We start from the raw sequence: 23,728 nt of genomic DNA, 5'->3' as shown, positions 1-23,728 counted from the left end.
GCAGCCCTTTCTTTTTGGCAGCTCTCTCAGAATAAGAACCTATGTCACATTCCACCACATCTTTCTTTTGTGTCTGGTGGAGCCACAACCCTTCAGTGAAGACACTCTTGTTTAACCCTGATCTTTTCTAAAGTGCTTCTTCCCAAATCTTGTCTTAACCCAGACCTGGCTTTCTCTCTCCTGTTGTTCTTGCCTTCAAACAGAAACAACTCTTCTGCTCCTCCAAAACCATAGGCTCTGGGCCCTTACATTGCTGGTGTCTCTGTCTGCAGAGCTTTTAACTTACTCACCAGGCAAACTCCCAACTCATTCTTTAAGATTTAGTTTGAGTATCACCTGTCCCAGTACATCTTCAGTGACCTTTCCCTTCATGAGTGAATAAGAATGATTTTTAAAGCAATAATATGTGCCAGGTAAAGTGCTGGGCATTTTACAAGTGTTATCTAGTATTCCTCACAACGATTGTATGTGACAGTTACTACTATTGTCCCACCTTTACCTATGGGGAAACTGAGCTAGTAGGTGGTAGAGGTGGAATTTTGTATCACTTTGTACATGCCTATCATTATTAGTAAGGCCCATGTCTTGATCATCTCTTTATCCCTAGAACCCAATAAAATCCTTGGTAATTAACAGGTATTCAGAAAATGTTAGTTGGATATACATAAACTGTTAGATGGCTAAATTCTCAGTTGGCTTGTTCTTTTATTTGGACTTCTGGTGCTCTTTGCTCAACTCATTATTACCCACTGGACACTCTTCTTGAGCAGACTTGAAGATCTCTTGCCATTAAGTTCTTCTTAGGTCTCATTTCATCTATCTTTTGTGTCTTGCTGAAATTAACAGCCCTGACAAATTGAGTCCTGATATATGACATTCTAAATATGTTTGTCTGGCTATAAGTCTGGGTTTTTTGTGCTGCAGATAAATGGCTCATCACTAGGAGGACAGAAAACAGACTCTTCCAGAAAGTAAGTATCCTTACTTGAGGTGATTCAGCTAGGGACATTAATATGCCACACATGGATTTTTTTTTGGTCTTGACTCTAAAATACATATTTTATTATGAAAAAGAAATGAACCAGTTATTGCTAGTTACACATCTGCCCCAAATAGCAGTCTTTTGTTGAATATGAGGATCTTAGTAATAAGGTTTATTATTACTGGACTTGCCTTAGCCAGCAGAAATGCTTTGAGTTTAAAAATATGGTCTATCATTGAAATTAATACAGTATATCTTTGAACAGAACAGATTTGAATGTATGTGGATTTTTTTCAATAAATATATTGGAAATTTTTTGTAAGATTTGCGACAATTTGAAAAAATGTTTTATTTTTTAGCATACTTTGTTGTAAGACATGGTATATAATACAGATGACATGCAAAATATATGTCAACTGACTATGTTACTGGTAAGGTTTCTGGTCGTCAATAGGCTATTTAAGTTTTTGGAGAGTCAGAAGGTATACCTGGAATTTTGACTGAGGGGTGGGGCATCAGTGTTCCTAATCCCCCAGTTATGCAAGGGTCAACTGTACTTAGGTGTTTATATCCTTTTAGACTTTTGAAAACCAAAAGTCTTGAGTAGAAAATAAATATGGGGGTGCAATTATAACATCTTGTCTGTTAAGGTACCTTTAAGAAGCAGGTGGCAATTTAAGGACTGAGGTAAAGCGTAGGATAGGGCTTTTGGTGTTTTGCTCTAGAATAAGAGCTTCCAGATGGAGTGAGGCTTTGGTTGTACTGAGTTGTTTGGTCAGGAGACTTCCACAGGATATTCTGACTTTGTATGACAGTCCACTGATTTTCTTACACTAAGCAACTACCTTGAATTTTGTATTTGCAAGCTCTAAAACACTGTTTCCATCAATTAGTGAATAACTTTCAATCAATAATCCTTATTTAATGGAGGCCTTTTTCTGGATACAAAAGAACAAAGTGAATAAAACGTGCTAATAAACTAGTTAATTAGCGAATTAACTACTTCAATAGAAAGTTGCTGGCTCTGGAAAGTTTATTTCAATACTCCTGGGAATATTTGGCATACAGAAAGGCACTCTGACCGCATAATTTTATATTAATATATTTTATTAATGAAAAATTAATTGGTGTTTGGAAAATGAAGCTAGCAAACCTTTCACATTTGCCATCAAATTCTTAAGCTGATTGATTTTTTGCTAATTGGATTAATATTTCTGAATACATATTCGCTTTTTAAAAAATGAGAACCTTGGAGCTTTGCTTGCTTAGAAAATTTCAGTTATGTAATACAGTGTTACTGCAGTCACCATGTTATACATTAGATCCTCAGACTTTATTCATCTTTTTTTTTTATTTTTTTATTTTTTTAGATAATTATTTTTTATTGAAGGGTAGTTGACGCACAGTATTACATTACATTAGTTTCAAGTGTACAACACAGTGGTAGAACATTTATATACATAATTCTAGGTTCCAGCTATCACCCTACCAAGCTGTTACAATATCTTGACTATATTCCTTATGCTATACATTACATCCTGGTTACTTATTTATTTTACCATTGGAAGTGTGTACTTTTTTGTGTGTGTGAGGGCATCTCTCATATTTATTGATCAAATGGTTGTTAACAACAATAAAATTCTGTATAGGGGAGTCAATGCTCAATGCACAATCATTAATCCACCCCAAGCCTAATTTTCGTCAGTCTCCAATCTTCTGAGGCATAACAAACAAGTTCTTACATGTAGAACAAATTCTTACATAATGAATAAGTTACATAGTGAACAGTACAAGGGCAGTCATCACAGAAACTTTCGGTTTTGCTCATGCATTATGAACTATAAACAGTCAGTTCAAATATGAATACTCATTTGGTTTTTATACTTGATTTATATGTGGATACCACATTTCTCTCTTTTTTATTATTATTTTTAATAAAATGCTGAAGTGGTAGGTAGATACAAGATAAAGGTAGAAAACATAGTTTAGTGTTGTAAGAGAGCAAATGTAGATGATCAGGTGTGTGCCTGTAGACTATGTGTTAATCCAAGCTAGACACGGGCAATAAAACATCCACGTATGCAGAAGATTTCTCTCAGAACAGGGGGGGTGAGGTTCTAAGCCTCACCTCTGTTGATCCCCAATTTCTCACCTGATGACCCCCCTGCGACTGTGCCTGTCTTAGGTTGTTCCTCCCTTGAGGAATCTTACCCGTCTCTGGCTAACCAGTCATCTTCCGGGGCCATACAGGGAAATGTAGAATTGGTAAGTGAGAGAGAAGCCTTATTGTTTGAAATGGTTAGCATTTTATTTCTTTGCATATTTATACAATATCTTGACTGTATTCCTTATGCTATACATTACATCCCGGTTACTTATTTATTTTACCATTGGAAGTGTGTACTTTTTTGTGTGTGTGAGGGCATCTCTCATATTTATTGATCAAATGGTTGTTAACAACAATAAAATTCTGTATAGGGGAGTCAATGCTCAATGCACAATCATTAATCCACCCCAAGCCTAATTTTCGTCAGTCTCCAATCTTCTGAGGCATAACAAACAAGTTCTTACATGGAGAACAAATTCTTACATAATGAATAAGTTACATAGTGAACAGTACAAGGGCAGTCATCACAGAAAGTTTCGGTTTTGCTCATGCATTATGAACTATAAACAGTCAGTTCAAATATGAATACTCATTTGGTTTTTATACTTGATTTATATGTGGATACCACATTTCTCTCTTTATTATTATTATTTTTAATAAAATGCTGAAGTGGTAGATAGATACAAGATAAAGGTAGAAAACATAGTTTAGTGTTGTAAGAGAGCAAATGTAGATGATCAGGTGTGTGCCTGTAGACTATGTGTTAATCCAAGCTAGACACGGGCAATAAAACATCCACATATGCAGAAGATTTCTCTCAGAACAGGGGGGGTGAGGTTCTAAGCCTCACCTCTGTTGATCCCCAATTTCTCACCTGATGGCCCCCCTGCGACTGTGCCTGTCTTAGGTTGTTTCTCCCTTGAGGGATCTTACCCGTCTCTGGCCAACCAGTCATCTTCCAGGGCCATACAGGGAAATGTAAAGTTGGTAAGTGAGAGAGAAGCCTTATTGTTTGAAATGGTTAGCTTTTTATTTCTTTGCATATTTATGCCCTGTAGCTTCTATGCCCAGCATTTGTCTTGAGGTATCTTTACCACTTGGAAGAATTATGATACTCGGTAAATTTGATATGAGGCATGAATTCTATTTAAGGGTTGTAATTAGGAAGGAAGAAGAAAAGCTATAGAAGTAGCAGGCAGAAGAAAACATGGGAAGATTGATTATTTCTTTGACATATCTTCTTGTAGAGTAACTTCAGCATGTATAGGTTTTAAGCTACTACTTAAATTGCGCACACACATTAACATAATAGGAGTATAGTTACATAACAAAAGCATATCTGTAATTACCAGCCATCTCCAGTGAAACCAAGAAAACCAGTTAGGCACCTTAGGTATTTGTGAAAACTTATCTATGATATGGTGCATATTGTCCAACTGAACTTGAACAGTCTGAGAGAAATCAGACAAATTAAAACAACCCATTCCTGGGGAATGTTCACATCCCTTATGTTCTTTTAACAGTAAATAGTCTGTAGTTGTAAGATTTTGGAGTGCTACAATTTGCACTTCTCCTAATTCTTGGTTGAGTTCCAACAGTATAGATCCAGTCAAATTTGTTTTTTCACTGTATGCACAGGCCAGCTTAGATATCTCCTTCATTCCCATGGCAAGTCCAGGAGCAGGTGGGATGAGTGCATCTACAGCTGTAGCAGTGCGTGGATCTTTGTTGGGGTTTTTTGATGATCATCTTCTGGCATGAGTCTTCCAGAGAGTGCTGATGTTGGAAGTCCTCTTTCATATCGTATCTTAGTTCATTTTTGGCTTAGCCCAATTAGGCTTTGATCTTCTGTATAAACGCAAACAGACCCTTTGCCTACATTTTTATATGCCCTTTATACCCTTGTGTAGAACTCATTGGAGGTTACCACACAGGAACTGCCCTTTTTTTTTGTTTTGTTTTGTTTTGTTTTTGGTATCACTAATCTACACTTACATGACGAATATTATGTTTACTAGGCTCTCCCCTATACCAGGTCTCCTCTATAAACCCCTTTACAGTCACTGTCCATCAGCATAGCAAAATGTTGTAGAATCACTACTTGCCTTCTCTGTGTTGTACAGCCCTCCCTTTTCTCCTACACCCCCATGCATGCTAATCTTAATACCCCCCTACTTCTCCCCCCCACTTATCCCTCCCTACCCACCCATCCTCCCCAGTCCCTTTCCCTTTGGTACCTGTTAGTCCATTCTTGAGTTCTGTGATTCTGCTGCTGTTTTGTTCCTTCAGTTTTTCCTTTGTTCTTATATTCCACAGATAAGTGAAATCATTTGGTATTTTTCTTTCTCCGCTTGGCTTGTTTCACTGAGCATAATACCCTCCAGCTCCATCCATGTTGCTGCAAATGATTGGATTTGCCCTTTTCTTATGGCTGAGTAGTATTCCATTGTGTATATGTACCACATCTTCTTTATCCATTCATCTATCGATGGACATTTAGGTTGCTTCCAATTCTTGGCTATTGTAAATAGTGCTGCGATAAACATAGGGGTACACTGATCTTTCTCATACTTGATTGCTGCATTCTTAGGGTAAATTCCTAGGAGTGCAATTCCTGGGTCAAATGGTAAGTCTGTTTTGAGCATTTTGATGTACCTCCATACTGCTTTCCACAATGGTTGAACTAACTTACATTCCCACCAGCAGTGTAGGAGGGTTCCCCTTTCTCCACAGCCTCGCCAACATTTGTTGTTCTCTGTCTTTTGGATGGCAGCCATCCTTACTGGTGTGAGGTGATACCTCATTGTAGTTTTAATTTGCATTTCTCTGATAATTAGCGATGTGGAGCATCTTTTCATGTGTCTGTTGGCCATCTGTATTTCTTTTTTGGAGAACTGTCTGTTCAGTTCCTCTGCCCATTTTTTAATTGGGTTATTTGTTTTTTGTTTGTTGAGGCATGTGAGCTCTTTATATATTCTGGACGTCAAGCCTTTATCGGATGTGTCATTTTCAAATATATTCTCCCATACTGTAGGGATCCTTTTTGTTCTATTGATGGTGTCTTTTGCTGTACAGAAGCTTTTCAGCTTAATATAGTCCCACTTACTCATTTTTGCTGTTGTTTTCCTTGCCCGGGGAGATATGTTCAAGAAGAGGTCACTCATGTTTATGTCTAAGAGGTTTTTGCCTATGTTTTCTTCCAAGAGTTTAATGGTTTCATGGCTTACATTCAGGTCTTTGATCCATTTTGAGTTTACTTTTGTATATGGGGTTAGACAATGGTCCAGTTTCATTCTCCTACATGTAGCTGTCCAGTTTTGCCAGCACCACCTGTTGAAGAGACTGTCATTTCGCCATTCTATGTCCGTGGCTCCTTTATCAAATATTAATTGACCATATATGTCTGGGTTAATGTCTGGATTCTCTAGTCTGTTCCATTGGTCTGTGGCTCTGCTCTTGTGCCAGTACCAAATTGTCTTGATTACTATGGCTTTATAGTAGAGCTTGAAGTTGGGGAGTGAGATCCCCCCCTACTTTATTCTTCTTTCTCAGGATTGCTTTGGCTATTCGGGGTCTTTGGTGTTTCCATATGAATTTTTGAATTATTTGTTCCAGTTCATTGAAGAATGTTGCTGGCAGTTTCATAGGGATTGCATCAAATCTGTATATTGCTTTGGGCAGGATGGCCATTTTGATGATATTAATTCTTCCTAGCCACGAGCATGGGATGAGTTTCCATCTGTTAGTGTCCCCTTTAATTTCTCTTAAGAGTGACTTGTAGTTTTCAGAGTATAAGTCTTTCACTTCTTTGGTTAGGTTTATTCCTAGGTATTTTATCTTTTTTGATGCAATTGTGAATGGAGTTGTTTTCCTGATTTCTCTTTCTGTTGGTTCATTGTTCGTATATAGGAAAGCCACAGATTTCTGTGTGTTGATTTTGTATCCTGCAACTTTGCTGTATTCCGATATCAGTTGTAGTAGTTTTGGGGTGGAGTCTTTAGGGTTTTTTATGTACAGTATCATGTCATCTGCAAATAGTGACAGTTTAACTTCTTCTTTACCAATCTGGATTCCTTGTATTTCTTTGTTTTTTCTGATTGCCGTGGCTAGGACCTCCAGTACTATGTTAAATAACAGTGAGGAGAGTGGGCATCCCTGTCTAGTTCCCGATCTCAGAGGAAATGCTTTCAGCTTCTCGCTGTTCAATATAATGTTGGCTGTGGGTTTATCATAGATGGCCTTTATTATGTTGAGGTACTTGCCCTCTATTCCCATTTTGCTGAGAGTTTTTATCATGAATGGATGTTGAACTTTGTCAAATGCTTTCTCAGCATCTATGGAGATGATCATGTGGTTTTTGTCTTTCTTTTTGTTGATGTGGTGGATGATGTTGATGGACTTTCGAATGTTGTACCATCCTTGCATCCCTGGGATGAATCCCACTTGGTCATGGTGTATGATCCTTTTGATGTATTTTTGAATTCGGTTTGCTAATATTTTGTTGAGTACTTTTGCATCTACGTTCATCAGGGATATTGGTCTGTAGTTTTCTTTTTTGGTGTGATCTTTGCCTGGTTTTGGTATTAGGGTGATGTTAGCTTCATAGAATGAGTTTGGGAGTATCCCCTCCTCCTCTATTTTTTGGAAAACTTTAAGGAGAATGTTTATTATGTCTTCCCTGTATGTCTGATAAAATTCCGAGGTAAATCCATCTGGCCCGGGGGTTTTGTTCTTTGGTAGTTTTTTGATTACCACTTCAATTTCATTGCTGGTAATTGGTCTGTTTAGATTTTCTGTTTCTTCCTGGGTCAATCTCGGAAGGTTGTATTTTTCTAGGAAGTTGTCCATTTCTCCTAGGTTTCCCAGCTTGTTAGCATATAGGTTTTCATAGTATTCTCCAATAATTCTTTGCATTTCCGTGGGGTCCGTCGTGATTTTTCCTTTCTCGTTTCTGATACTGTTGATTTGTGTTGACTCTCTTTTCTTCTTAATAAGTCTGGCTAGAGGCTTATCTATTTGTTTATTTTCTCGAAGAACCAGCTCTTGATTTCATTGATTTTTGCTATTGTTTTATTCTTCTCAATTTTATTTATTTCTTCTCTGATCTTTATTATGTCCCTCCTTCTGCTGACCTTAGGCCTCATCTGTTCTTCTTTTTCCAATTTCGATAATTGTGACATTAGACCGTTCATTTGGGATTGCTCTTCCTTTTTAAAATATGCTTGGATTGCTATATACTTTCCTCTTAAGACTGCTTTTGCTGTGTCCCACAGAAGTTGGGGCTTAGTGTTGTTGTTGTCATTTGTTTCCATATATTGCTGGATCTCCATTTTGATTTGGTCATTGATCCATTGATTATTTAGGAGCGTGTTGTTAAGCCTCCATGTGTTTGTGAGCCTCTTTGCTTTCTTTGTACAGTTTATTTCTAGTTTTATGCCTTTGTGGTCTGAAAAGTTGGTTGGTAGGATTTCAATCTTTTGGAATTTTCTGAGGCTCTTTTTGTGGCCTAGTATGTGGTCTATTCTGGAGAATGTTCCATGTGCACTTGAGAAGAATGTATATCCCGCTGCTTTTGGATGTAGAGTTCTATAGATGTCTATTAGGTCCATCTGCTCTACTGTGTTGTTCAGTGCTTCCGTGTCCTTACTTATTTTCTGCCCAGTGGATCTATCCTTTGGGGTGAGTGGTGTGTTGAAGTCTCCTAGAATGAATGCATTGCAGTCTATATCCCCCTTTAGTTCTGTTAGTATTTGTTTCACATATGCTGGTGCTCCTGTGTTGGGTGCATATATATTTAGAATGGTTATATCCTCTTGTTGGACTGAGCCCTTTATCATTATGTAGTGTCCTTCTTTATCTCTTGTTACTTTCTTTGTTTTGAAGTCTATTTTGTCTGATATTAGTACTGCAACCCCTGCTTTCTTCTCACTGTTGTTTGCTTGAAATATGTTTTTCCATCCCTTGACTTTTAGTCTGTACATGTCTTTGGGTTTGAGGTGAGTTTCTTGTAAGCAGCATATAGATGGGTCTTGCTTTTTTATCCATTCTGTTACTCTGTGTCTTTTGATTGGTGCATTCAACCCATTAACATTTAGGGTGACTATTGAAAGATATGTACTTATTGCCATTGCAGGCTTCAACTTCGTGGTTACCAAAGGTTCAAGGTTAGCCTCTTTAGTATCTTACTGCCTAACTTAGCTCACTTATTGAGCTGTTATATACACTGTCTGGAGATTCTTTTCTTCTCTCCCTTCTTGTTCCTCCTTCTTGATTCTTCATATGTTGTGTGTTTTGTGCTGTGCTCTTTCTAGGAGTGCTCCCATCTAGAGCAGTCCCTGTAAGATGTTCTGTAGAGGTGGTTTGTGGAAAGCAAATTCCCTCAGCTTTTGTTTGTCTGGGAATTGTTTAATCCCACCGTCATATTTGAATGATAGTCATGCTGGATACAGTATCCTTGGTTCAAGGCCCTTCTGTTTCATTGTATTAAATATATCATGCCATTCTCTTCTGGCCTGTCGGGTTTCTGTTGAGAAATCTGATGTTAACCTGATGGGTTTCCCTTTATAGGTGACCTTTTTCTCTCTAGCTGCCTTTAACACTCTTTCCTTGTCCTTGATCTTTGCCATTTTAATTATTACGTGTCTTGGTGTTGTCCTTCTTGGATCCTTTCTGTTGGGGGTTCTGTGTATTTCCGTGGTCTGTTCGATTATTTCCTCCCCCAGTTTGGGGAAGTTTTCAGCAATTATTTCTTCTAAGATACTTTCCATCTCTTTTCCTGTCTCTTCTTCTTCTGGAACCCCTATAATGCGGATATTGTTCCTTTTGGATTGGTCACACAGTTCTCTTAATATTGTTTCATTTCTGGAGATCCTTTTGTCTCTCTCTGTGTCAGCTTCTATGCGTTCCTGGTCTCTGGTTTCAATTCCATCAATGGCCTCTTGCATCTTATCCATTCTGCTTATAAACCCTTCCAGAGTTTGTTTCATTTCTGCGATCTCCTTTCTGGCATCTGTGATCTCCCTCCGGACTCATCCCATTTCTCTTGCGTATTTCTCTGCATCTCTGTCAGCATGTTTATGATTCTTATTTTGAATTCTTTTTTAGGAAGACTGGTTAGGTCTGTCTCCTTCTCTGGTGTTGTCTCTGTGATCTTTGTCTGCCTGTAGCTTTGCCTTTTCATGGTGATAGGAATAGTTTGCAGAGCTGGGATGAGTGACGGCTGGAAGGACTTCCTTTCTTGTTGGTTTGTGGTCTTCCTCTCCTGGGAGAACAGCGGCCTCTAGTGGCTTGTGCTGCGCAGCTGCGCGCAGACAGGGCTTCTGCTTCCTGCCCGGCTGCTATGGAGTTAATCTCCGCTGTTGCTGTGGGCGTGGCCTGGCTCGGGCAGCTACTCCAAAGTGGTGGAGTCGCGTTGGAGCAGGAGCTGCTGGGAGGCTATTTCTCTCCGTAAGGGGCCTCCCTGCTCCCTGCAGCCCAGGGGTTAGGGTGCCCAGAGATCCCCGGATTCCCTACCTCTGGATTAAATGACCCGCCCTGCCCCTTTAAGACTTCCAGAAAGCACCCGCCAAAACAAAACAACGACCACCAAAAAAAAAAAAAAGAAAAAAATTTTTAAATTAAAAAAATAAATAAATTTTTTTTTAATTAAAAAAAAAGGTGGTCGCTCGTTTTTCTTTATTCTCCGGTAACAGCCTCAGGCCTCTGCTCACCGGTCTTGCTGCCCTGTTTCCCTAGTATTGGGGTCCCTATCCCTTTAAGACTTCCAAAAAGCGATCGCCAAAACAGAACAGCAAAAAAGCAAAAAAAAAAAAAAAATGGTCGCGCACTTTTCTTATGTCCTCCAACACCCGGCCTCCAGTGCCCGCTCACTGTTCTTGCTGCCCTGTTTTCCTAGTATCCAGGGTCCTGCACTCTGGCCCGGATGGCTGGGGCTGGGTGTTCGGCAGTCCTGGGCTCCGTCTCCCTCCCGCTCTGCCTGCTCTTCTCCCGCCGGGAGCTGGGGGGAGGGGCGCTCGGCTCCCGCGGGGCCGGGGCTTGTATCTTACCCCCTTCGCAAGGCGCTGGGTTCTCTCAGGTGCGGATGTGGTCTGGATATTGTCCTGTGTCCTCTGGTCTTTATTCTAGGAAGGGTTGTCTTTGTTATATTTTCATAGATATATGTTGTTTTGGGAGGAGATTTCCGCTGCTCTATTCACGCCGCCATCTTCCGCCCCTCCTCCTTTATTCATCTTATAACTGAAAGTCTGTACCCAATATGTGAGGCGGTGGGTATGTTAATTAACTCAATGGGGGGAATCCTTTCATTATGTGCATGTGTGTGTGTGTGTGTGTGTGTGTGTGTGTTTATATATCTAATTATCATGTACTCTTAAAATATCTTACAGGAATAAAGATTCCTAAGTACAAGAAGATTATTTTCTTTCAGTTGTCCTGGATGGAGCACAACCAAGTGTTCATGCTGCAATCCTCAGAATGGTGTTACTTTTGTTCTAGTCTATTTGCAATACTGTCTTTTTTGGCTGCCTTAGCAACATGTGGGCCCACTTGAGTGGGAACAAAGTCTTATTTCCTTTTTTTTTTTTTTATTTTACAATATCTTATGTTCTACACTTCATTTAGCTTTTTCTTTTCTAGCCATGGCTGCTGCTACTGAGCATATCCAGCCTCCCAGTGCACCTACTTCTTGCTATCAATGTGTTCCCATGGTAAATTCTAAGTGCTGCTCTGTTACAGGTGAGATTCAGACAGACTGAGGTGAATTTTGGGGCTGTAACTAGTTTGGTCTGGTCTGTGGTAGGAAAGCAGGATACCATTATAATATTTAAACCTCCACAATGGAGGTGAGGTCAACTGCCACCTCAGTTCTTTTAAATGTCTGCTGTGCCTCAGTTGATCATTAGAAGGGGTGATTCATCTTTGTAGAGTTTACCTGAGAAGGACCCTCAGGACATCCTAGTCTGTGCTTAAATACTTTCTGTGGTTTCCTGCCAACCGACCTTCCAACTTCTACTTGGACATTATTAGTGACTGAGATAGTCTTGTCTTTTCTCTTTGACATTTCTAAATGTTAGGAAGCCCTTTCTTTTAGATTGGCATGCACTCTTTATTTGAATCACGCAGAAGTTTAATTCCTTGTGCCCAACCCTCCTTCAGGTCTATGAAGAGAGCCCTCATATTCCTTTTGGGACATCCCCCCATGCTGTCTCTAATGACTCTTCCTATATACCTGCCTGTTTTTCTGCATTAGTGATTTGTGATTCTGACTCTTGCCCACAGAAGGAATGCTCAGAAATTTTCATTGAGTGTCTATTATGTACAAGGATGGGTCTGTGCTGACATAAATGTCCATTACTTCAGATTGTTTACAGGAAGAGAAGACGCTGGATAACTACAGGAAAGAATCAGGGAGAGGATTTCCTAGTTTTATTCAGCCTCTTTAAGCCACAACTTTCTTAGTAAAATCTCTGTTCTTACTTTAAACTGTCAGTATGGGGATCACATTTAAGACTGTCTCTCCAGATTACAACTTAATCACTGAGGAATGTTATGCAAATTAAAATAGAAGAAAAGTAATACACATATCAGGTATTAAACATTTTTAAACCTCTGAAATAATGTAAATTTTAAATATACTATAAATTCTTTTATAAGATAACAAAGACTCATTTCTTCATAATGCCTGTATTGGAAATAGTAAATAAGTTTTGCTCTCTAAAATATAACATGATCTAGAAAGCTCTTTGGGCTCTGTAAACATGTTATGAAAACAAGTAGTTGAAAAGTTAGTATACATCTATTCAGTTTGGTATGCATAATGTCAGACAGTCAGTAAGGTTTTTTTTCTTCACTTGAACAGAGCACATTTTTGACTTAATTGATTGTTTAGGTTCCTTGTAGACACAGTCTTAGCAAAGAAAACTAAAAAATTGCTTTTGGTGAAGAAAATTATAGCTAGTTATATCTCATAAAAACATTCCTGTATTCATTTTCTTGAGGAAATTGCGGTAAGTGTATTCATTTTCTTGAGGAAATTGCGGTAAGTGTATCTTCTAGAACCAATATGTAAGAGATCTTTTTATGCTTAAAAAAACTCAGAAATTTTCTGTATCACAGTTGTTCCATTGACTTGTCTTAGTTCTGAAAATAAAATGAAAACCTTCAGCCAAAAGAAAGCTCATGTGTTAAATACTGAAATGATTTGAACTTACTTTGTTTTTTTACATTATGTCTAATATCTGTGTTGTCTAGTTTTTGGAGACACAAAGGACACCCACATTAGGAGCTTCTTTGATTTTCTAGCATATATTTTTATATCTACAGTCCTGTTTAAACATAATTATTTGGTTCTATAAGAAGAGCTAATCATGTTTGTGTTTATGTAAAGATATGTTAGGTTTGCAATAACTGATTAATAATTTTTATGCCTCTAAAATATGAATGACATCACTTGGCTTGTTAGGTAGTAGATTTATTTTAGTAACAAATCTTTCAGACCAATTCATAAATGAGAGAAAATTATAAGTGAGTAAACATTTGTTCTATTTTGGTTTTCAAGTTAAAAGGATTAGAATTCACCCAGCCAAAAAGAAATTAAATTTGAAATCTAATTCTTGTCAAGAAATTTCACGTGCAGGTATTCAATCTATTGCTTTAAAATTGCTATGGTAAGTAGAATATTAACTTGGCAAATGTAGTGGTTGGTAGGTTGGAGATCAGAAAGGAAACTCCTCAGTGAGTAACAGGAACTCCTATGCTTCTTGAATAGAGCAACCAAATACTGCTAGGTCAAGGGATAAATCAGAAAGTGGAGCAAGAAAGTACTCAGAGGTCTGTGGCAGTGACAGTGATAGGATAATGTGGTTTATTGAGAAACTGATGAAAAAATTAAAGGGAATGCTTTCTGAACAGAGCAAAGAGAAAGATACCATTTTTAGATCCACGAAAATATCCAACTTAAAAATGGGATATATATATATTTATATATTTCACATCATTAATATACAATTACATGAGCAACATTGTGGTTACTAGATTTCCCCCATTATCAAGTCCCCACCACATACCCCATTACAGTCACTGTCCATCAGCATAGTAAGATGCTATAGAATCACTACTTGTATTCTCTAGGCTATACTGCCATCCCTGTGCCACCCCCCCTACATTATACATGCTAATCGTAATGCCCCCTTTCATTTTCCACACCCTTATACCTCCCTTCCCACCCATCCTCCTCAGTCCCTTTCCCTTTGGTAACTGTTAGTCCATTCTTGGGTTCTGTGAGTCTGCTGCTGTTTTGTTCCTTCAGTTTTTCTTTGTTCTTATACTCCACATATGAGTGAAATCATTTGGTACTTGTCTTTCTCTGCCTGGCTTATTTCACTGAGCATAATGCCCTCTAGCTCTGTCCATGTTGTTGCAAATGGTAGGATTTGTTTTCTTCTTATGGCTGAATAATATTCCATTGTGTGTATATACCACATCTTCTTTATCCATTCATCTACTGATGGACACTTAGGTTGCTTCCATTTCTTGGCTATTGTAAATAGTGCTGTGATAAACATAGGGATGCATATGTCTTTTTCAAACTGGGCTCCTGCATTCTTAGGGTAAATTCCTAGAAGTAGAATTCCTGGATCAAATGGTATTTCTATTTTTAGTTTTTTGAGGAACCTCCATATTACTTTCCACAATGGTCGAACTAATTTACATTCCCATGAGCAGCGTAGGAGGTTCCCCTTTCTCCACATCCTCACCAACATTTGTTGTTGTTTGCCTTTTGGATGGTGGCCATCCTAACTGGTGTGAATTGATATCTTATTATGGTTTTAATTTGCATTTCTCTGATGATTAGCGATGTGGAGCTAATCTTTTCATGTGCCTGTTGGCCATCTGAATTTCTTCTTTGGAGAAGTGTCTGTTCAGCTCTTCTGCCCATTTTTTAATTGGATTATTTGCTTTTTGTTTGTTGACATGCGTGACCTCTTTGTATATTTTGGATGTCAACCCCTTATCGGATATGTCATTTATGAATATATTCTCCCATCCTGTAGGATGCCTTTTTGTTCTTCTGATGGTGTCCTTTGCTATACAGAAGCTTTTTAGTTTGATATAGTCCCACTTGTTCACTTTTGCTTTTGTTTCCCTTGCCCATGGAGATATGTTCATGAAGAAGTTGCTCATGTTTATATGCAAGAGAGTTTTGCCTATGTTGTCTTCTAAGAGTTTTATGGTTTCATGACTTACATTCAGGTCTTTGATCCATTTCAAGTTTACTTTTGTGTATGGGGTTAGACAATAATCCAGTTTCATTCTCTTACATATAGCTGTCCAGTTTTGCCAACACCAGCAGATTAAGAGGCTGTCATTTCCCCATTATATATCCATGGCTCCTTTATCATATATTAATTGACCATATATGCTTGGGTTAATATCTGGACTCTCTATTCTGTTCCACTGGTCTATAGGTCTGTTCTTGTGCCAGTACCAAATTGTCTTGATTACTGTGGCTTTGTAGAAGAGCCTGAAGTTGGGAAGTGAGATCCCCCCTGCTTTATTCTTCCTTCTCAGGATTTCTTTGGCTATTTGGGGTCTTTGGTGGGTCCATATGAATTTTAGAACTGTTTGTTCCAGTTTGTTGAAGAATGCTATAGGTATTTTGATAGGGATTGCATTGAAACTGTAGATTGGTTTAGGCAGGATGATCATTTTGACAATATTAATTCTTCCTACCCAAGAGCATGGGATGAATTTCCATTTTTTAGTGTCCTCTTTAATTTCTCTTAAGAATGTCTTATGGTTTTGAGGGTTAGGTTTCCTTGGTTAGGTTTATTCCTAGGTATTTTATTCTTTTTGATGCGATTGTGAATGGAATTGTTTTTCTGATTTCTCTTTCTGGTAGTTCATTGTTAGTGTATAGGAATGCAACAGATTTCTGTGTATTAATTTTGTATCCTGCAACTTTGCTGAATTCAAATATTCTAATAGTCTTCGAGTGGATTCTTTAGGGTTTTTCTGTGCAATATCATGTCATCTGCAAACAGTGACAGTTTGGCTTCTTCCTTACCAATCTGGACACCTTTTATTTCTTTGTGTTGTGCTGTGGCTAGGACCTCCAGTGCTATGTTGAATAAACGCGGGGAGAGTGGGCATCCTTGTCTTGTTCCCAGTCTTAGGGGAAAAGCTTTCAGCTTCTTGGTGTTAAGTTTGATGTTGGCTGTGGGTTTGTCATATATGGCCTTTATTATGTTGAGGTACTTGCCCTCTATACCCATTTTGTTGAGAGTTTTTATCATGAATGGATGTTGAATTTTGTTGAATGCTTTTTCAGCATCTATGGAGATGATCATGTGGTTTTTGTCCTTCTTTTTTGTTGATGTGGTGGATGATGTTGATGGATTTTTTAATATTGTACCATCCTTGCATCCCTGAGATGAATCCCACTTGATCATGGTGTATGATCCTCTTGACATCAAGAGATAATTTTTTAATTCAGTTTGCTAATATTTTGTTGAGTATTTTTGCATCTATGTTCATCAGGGATATTGGTCTGTAATTTTCTTTTTTGGTGGGGTCTTTGCCTGGTTTTGGTATTAGAGTGATGCTAGCTTCATAGAATGAGTTTGGAAGTATTCCCTCCTCTTCTATTTTTTGGAAAACATTAAGGAGAATGGGTATTATGTCTTCTCTAAATGTCTGATAAAATTCAGTGGTAAATGGGATATTTAATATGTACAGTTTCTGTTGAAAGTTTGTGGATATATATAGAAAAAGTATATATATTTTACATGATATTATTCATATTTTAGAGGCATTATATATATATATATGTGTATATATATATACATATATATATAAACTTTATGTATATGGTAAACATGCTTTTAGGAGTACCATTTATAATGAAGAAAGTCAGCTGCACTTTAAATAAACCTTTACATTATGACCACTTCTTTCAGTTTCTTATAAAAACTACTATAAAATCAGTATTCTTAATGCATGCATAAAGTAATGCCTTGCACATCTGACATGGGACCTTTCTACATCTGCAGAAAGAAAGCACTGTTTTTCATAAAGAGAAAGGCTGTTATGTGCTGATGTTCTCCACTGCTCTGAGTCATTGATGGTTATAGGTTTTATATTTAACCTGAAATGCAAGGCATTTTCTTCCAAGTCCTGAAGTTAAATAATTTTGCAAAGTATATACAGGTATATTCTGAGTTTTCTTTGTCTTGCTGCATATATTTGAAAAACAAGGTCCAACATTTGTAAGAGGGATGTGTGTATGTGAATGTGTGTTTATGTGTCTATCTAGTGACATCAGTTGCATTCTTTTTTCCCTCTACCTGTATGGAGGGGACTTCTTGTACATCTTTACTCATACAATATGAGTTTCAATCACAACAGGAGAGTTATTTCACACCACTTTGATTAAAGGTCATACTGAGCTGACTTGTCCATTATATCTAATAATCTTGGAATATACTGTACAGATTACCTGGAGTAAATACAAGTACAGCATTTAGAATTTTTGCATCTATTCACAAATGAGATTGGCTTGTGAGAACTCCTACTCCCTTTTTGAGAACATTGCCTTAGTCAGATTTTGGTTATTTTTACTGAATGGAATGAACTGGATGTCTTTTCATTGCTCTGAAACAGTTTATATGGGAATCTTCTGTTCCTTTAAAGTAGGAAAAAATTCTGGTAGAGAACTCCCTGTGCAAAATGATAAATGACCTGTATTAAAATAAAGCAAGGAAGGGGACAGAGTGAATGGGCCTGGTGTTTTCAATGAGGTGATTAGAAAGAAAAGTTGTCTCAGCAGAGCAGAAACCACCATAACAGGAGGGAGCAGGGTCTGCAAATGTCTGAGGGAAGAGCATCCCACACAGAGGAAGCAGAAGGGCCAAAGCCATGAGAAGGGACTGTGTTTGGCATATTTGAGGAACAGCAAGGAGGCTAGTATATCTGGAACAGGAGTTAGAATGGTAAGATATGAAGTCTGAGAGGGTCTGTTTATTTGGGACCTTATAGGCAAAATTCAACAAAACCTGCAGTTCTTTGTCATTTCTGCTCATCTTAAGTTTTGTTCCTTAATCATATTTGTCTCTCTTTTTGATTTGTAGCTCTTGTAGTATGTTTTTATCTTTTTTCTAATGTTTTTAATAAAGGCTTAAGAATACAAAATTTCGCTTAAGTATGGCTTTGCTTGTCCTCTATAAAGTTAATGGCCACAAGTCACATGACCATCCCTGAACTACAAAGGAGGCTGAGAAATGGAGGATTTTAATGAGCACATTGGTGCCCTGGAGAAAATTAGGATTCTGTTAGTAAGAAAGAATGGTAGAATAAATATTGGATAAACTACTAGCAATATCTTTCATAAAATCCTATGGGCCTGGGAGATTTCCTGTAGGTTGCCATACTCTACAAATTGTTACCAAGCATTGTGAAATGCAGAGATATCCAATTTATTTTATTAAAATAGCCAGAATGTTATATCAAAACCTGATAAAGGTGGCTGAAAAGGAAAAGCATAGACCAGTTTAACTTATGAATATAACTGAAAACTCAAAATACAAACAGGTCAGTTTTTCAGCACGTTAAAAGAATCATCCATCATGGTCATGTAGGGTTCATACTATAAATTCAAGAATGCTTTAATGTTGGGAAAGCTTTTAGTACAATACAACATATCAAAAGATCCAATAAGAAAAAAATATGATAATCACGATAGATAAGGATTTGATGAAAGTCAGCACTTATTTCTGATTAGAAAACCAGTCTTAGACAACTAAAAGTAGAAAGAGATTTATTTAATGAAATAAAGATATCTAACTTTCCATTCTGATCAAATTTATTCCAGTTCAAAAGTATATTCCGTATATCCCCAGCCTTATCAATCTTGACTACAAAATATATTTTAAAATAATATCTGAAATACTATGGCACAAAACCATACTAATGTATTCCCAGTTACTTCTGGGAGTTTCTCAAGGCAGTCTCTTGCAGGCATTGCAGAGCACATGCCTCCCTTCTTCCTCAGCTCAGTTCTTTCCTACTTGCCACCATACAGTTGTCAGTAACTCTAGTTCGGTAGAATGCTGGGCATATCTGTTCTACATTCAGAAAAAATAGCATCCATCAGTTCCTGGTTTTGCTATTTGAGTACTAAATGAAGATACTTCTAATATTGCCTTTAAACCTTTAGAACTAAATAGTTTTATAAAATCAAATTACTCCTTTGTAAAGTGTGTGATATGAATCTGTACTAATAAGTAGAGTAAGGTTTTAATTTTGAAATCACAGTAATGTGTGTGTTTACACCAGTATTTTTAAAACCTTTTTAAAAAGTACAACCCATAATAAGAAGGGTGGGGAATGACAAAATAGGTGAAGGGGTTTTAAAGGTACAAACTTCTACTTATAAAATGATTAAGTCAGAGGGATGTAAAGTACAGCATAGGAAATATAGCCAATATCATATGGTGACAGATGCTCACTATGCTTATTACAGTGATCATGTCATAAATGTATATAAATGTCAAATCACTATTTTGTACACATGAAATTATTGTAGTATTCCATGTCAACTATATGTGAATAAAAAATACATTTTATCCTGTGGCTAAGTACATACACACACTCACAAACATTCTATAAACGTATATCTATATAATTTAAGTTTCACTGAACTTATCAAAGATCTATGCAGAATACCTTTTTTTTTTATTAAGGTGTCATTGATATACACTCTTATGAAGGTTTCACATGAGCAACATTGTGGTCCCTACATTCACCTGTATTATCGAGTCACCCCACACCCCACTGCCATCACTGTCCATCAGTGTAGCAAGATGCTACAGAGTCACTACTTGTCTTCTCTGTGCTACACTGTCTTCCCTGTGACCCCCCACCCCAACACACCATGTGTGCCAGTCATAATGCCCCTCAATCACCTTCTCCCTCCCTCCCCACCAACCCTCTCCAACCCTACCCCTTTTGTAACCCCTAGTCCCTTCTTGGAGTCTGTGAGTTTGCTGCTGTTTGGTTCTTTCAGTTTTGCTTTGTTGTTAAACTCCGCAAATGAGGGAAATAGTTTGGTCCTTGTCTTTCTCTGCCTGACTTATTTCACTGAGCATAATACCCTCCAGCTCTCTCCATGTTGCAAAGGGTAGGATTTTTCTTCTTTTTATGGCTGAATAATATTCCATTGTGTATATATACCACCTCTTCTTTATCCATTCACCTACTGATGGACACTTAGGTTGCTTCCACATCTTGGCTATTGTAAATAGTGCTGTGATAAACATAGGGGTGCATATGTCTTTTTGAATCGGGTCTTGTTTTCTTTGCGTAAATTCCTAGGAGTAGAATTCCTGGGTCAAATGGTATTTCTATTTTAAGTTTTTTGAAGAACCTCCATATTGCTTTTCACAATGGTTGAGCTAGCTTACATTCCTACCAGCAGTGTAGGAGGGTTCCCCTTTCTCTGCATCCTTGCCAGCTTTCGTTGTTCCTTGTCTTTTGGATGTTGACCATTCTAACAGGTGTGAGGTGATACCTTATTGTGGTTTTAATTTGCATTTCCCTGATAATAACCAATGTGGAGCATCTTCTTATGTGCCCGTTGGCCATCTGAATTTCTTCTTTGGAGAAGTGTCTGTTCAGATCGTCTGCCCATTTTTAAATTGGATTATTTACTTTTTGGGTATTGAGGTGTGTGAGTTCATAATTTTGGATGTTAACTCCTTGTTGGATACATCATTTATGACTATATTCTCCCATGCTGTAGGATGCCTTTTTGTTCTACTGATGGTGTCCTTTGCTGTACAGAAGCTTTATAGTTTGATGTAGTCCCATTTGTTCATTTTTGCTTTTGTTTCCCTTGCCCAAAGAGATAGTTCAGAAAAAAGTTGTTCATGTTTATATTCAAGACATTTTTGCCTATGTTTTCTTTTAAGAGTTTTATGGTTACATGACTTAATTTCAGGGCTTTGATCCATTTTGAATTTACGTTTGTGTATGGAGTTAGACAATAATCCAGTTTCATTCTCTTACAAGTAGCTGTCCAGTTTTGCCAACACCAGGTGTTGAAGAGGCTATTGTTTCCCCATTGTATATCCATGGCTCTTTTATTGTATATTAATTGGCCATATAGCTTGGGTTTATATCTGGGCTTTCTATTCTGTTCCATTGTTGTGTTGATCTGTTATTGTGCTGGTACTGAATTTTCTTGGTTATTGTGGCTTTGTGGTAGAGCTTGAAGTTGGAGAGCATAATCTCCCCAGATTTATTCTTCCTTCTCAGGATTTCTTTGGCTATTTGGGGTCTTTTGTGGTTCCATATGAATTTTTGAACTATTTGTTCTAATTCATTGAAGAATGCCACTGGTATTTTGATAGGAATTGCATTGAATCTGTAGATTGCTTTAGGCAGGATGGCCATTTTGACAATGTTAATTCTTCCTATCCATGAGGATGGGATGTATTTCCATTTATTGGTATCTTCTTTAATTTCTCTCATAAGTGTCTTGGTATAGGTCATAGTTTTCAGGTATTTTATTCTTTTTTGATACAATTGTAAGTTGAATTATTTTCCTGATTCCTCTTTCTGCTAGTTCATCATTAGTATATAGGAATGCAACAGATTTCTGTATATTAATTTTGTATCCTGCAACTTTGCTGAATTGAGTTATTAGTTCTAATAGTTTTGGGGTGGATTCTTTAGGGTTTTTAATGTACAATATCGTGTCATCTGCAAAGAGTGACAGTTTCACTTCTTCCTTATCAGTCCGGATACCTTTTATTACTTTGTGTTGTCTGATTGCCATGGCTAGGACCTCCAGTACTATGTTGAATACAAGCAGGGAGAGTGGGCATTTTTGTCTTGTGTCTGATCTTAAAGGAAAAACTTTCAGCTGCTGTGTATGATGTTGGTTGTGGGTTTGTCATATATGGCCTTTATTGTGTTGAGGTACGTGCCCTCTATACCCATTTTGTTGAGAGTTTTTATCATTAATGGATGTTGAATTTTGTCAAATGCTTTTTCGGCACCTACTGAGATGATCATGTGATTTTTGTCCTTATTTTTGTTGGTGTGGTGGATGATGTTGATGGATTTTAGAATACTGTACCATCCTTGCATCCCTGGAATAAATCTTATTTGATCATGATGTATGATCTTTTTGATTTATTTTTGAATTTGATTTGCTAATGTTTTGTTGAGTATTTTTGCATCTCTGTTCATCAGGAATGTTGGTCTGTAGTTTTCTTTTTTTGTGTGTCTTTGCTTGGTTTTGGTATTAGTGATGCTGGCCTCATAAAATGAGTTTGGAAGTATTCCCTCCTCTTCTACTTTTTGGAAAACTTTAAGGAGAATGGGTATTAGGTCTTCTCTAAATGTTTGATAAAATTCAGTGGTGAAGCCATCTGGTCCAGGGGTTTTGTTCTTGTGTAGTTTTTTGATTACCGATTCAATTTCATTGCTGGTAATTGGTCTGTTCAGATTTTCTGTTTGGTCAGTCTTGGAAGATTGTATTTTTCTAGAAAGTTGTCCATTTCTTCCAGGTTATCCAGTTTGTTAGCATGTAATTTTTCATAGTATTCTGTGATAATTCTTTGTATTTCTGTGGTATCTGTAGTGATGTTCCCTTTCTCTTTTCTGATTCTGTTTGTGTGTAGACTCTCTTTTTTTCTTGATAAGTCTGGCTAGGGGTTTGTCTTATTTTGTTTATTTTTTCAAAGAGCCAGCTTCAGGTTTCATTTATTCTTTCTATTGTTTTATTCTTGATTTTTTTTATTTCTGCTCTAATCTTTATTATGTCCCTCCTTCTACTGACTTTGGGCCTCATTTGTTGTTCTTTTTCTAGTTGTGAGTTTAGACTGTTCGTTTGGGATTGTTCTTCTTTCTTAAGTTAAGCCTGTAATGCAATATACTTCCCTCTTAGCACAGCCTTCACTGCTTCCCAAAGATTTTGTAGTGTTAAGTTATTGTTTTCATTTGTCTCCATATATAGCTTGATCTCTGATTTATTTGGCTACTGACACATTGATTATTTAGGAGCATGTTGTTAAGCCTCCATGTGTTTGTGGGCTTTTTTGTTTTCTTTGCATAACTTATTTGTAGCTTCATGCCTTTGTGGTCTGAGAAGCTGGTTGGTACAATTTCAATCCTTCTGAATTTACTGAAGCTCTTTTTGTGGCCTAGTATATGACCTATTCTTTAAAATGTTCCATGTGCACTTGAGAAGAATGTGTATCCTGCTACTTTTGGGTGGAGTGTTCTGTAGATATCTGTTAGATCCATCTGTTCTAATGTGTTGTTCAGTGCCTCTGTCTCCTTACTTATTTTCTGTCTGGTTGATCTGTCCTTTGGGGTGAATAGTGTGTTAAACTCTCCTAAAATGAATGCATTACATTCTATTTCCCCCTTTAATTCTGTTAGTATTTGTTTCACATATGTAGGTTATCCTATGTTGGGTGCATCAATATTTATAATGGTTATATCCTCTTATTGGACTGACCCATTTGTCACTATGTAATGTCCTTCTTTGTCTCTTGTTATTTTCTTTGTATTGAAGTCTATTTTGTCTGATACAAGTACACAACTCCTGCTTTTTTCTCCCTTTTAGTTGCATG

General features: G+C 37.4%; 1 protein-coding gene across 18 annotated transcripts in view; it reads left to right on the top strand.

The window, feature by feature from the left end:
* STK33 (serine/threonine kinase 33) overlaps positions 1 to 23,728 on the top strand; it is a 184,331-nt gene that overhangs the window by 75,274 nt on the left and 85,329 nt on the right. Inside the window, exon 2 of one of the 18 annotated variants that reach the window (XM_057507327.1) lies at positions 11,724 to 11,822. The exons of the other annotated variants lie outside the window; for them this stretch is intronic. The gene's annotated coding sequence lies outside the window, so the exon portion shown is untranslated. The remainder of the gene's footprint in view (positions 1 to 11,723; positions 11,823 to 23,728) is intronic. 18 annotated transcript variants of the gene reach the window in all.

The sequence above is a fragment of the Manis pentadactyla genome, chromosome 9, assembly GCF_030020395.1.
Source record: "Manis pentadactyla isolate mManPen7 chromosome 9, mManPen7.hap1, whole genome shotgun sequence".
NCBI classification, from domain to species: domain Eukaryota; kingdom Metazoa; phylum Chordata; class Mammalia; order Pholidota; family Manidae; genus Manis; species Manis pentadactyla.
This window is presented reverse-complemented; position numbering and strand designations above follow the sequence as displayed.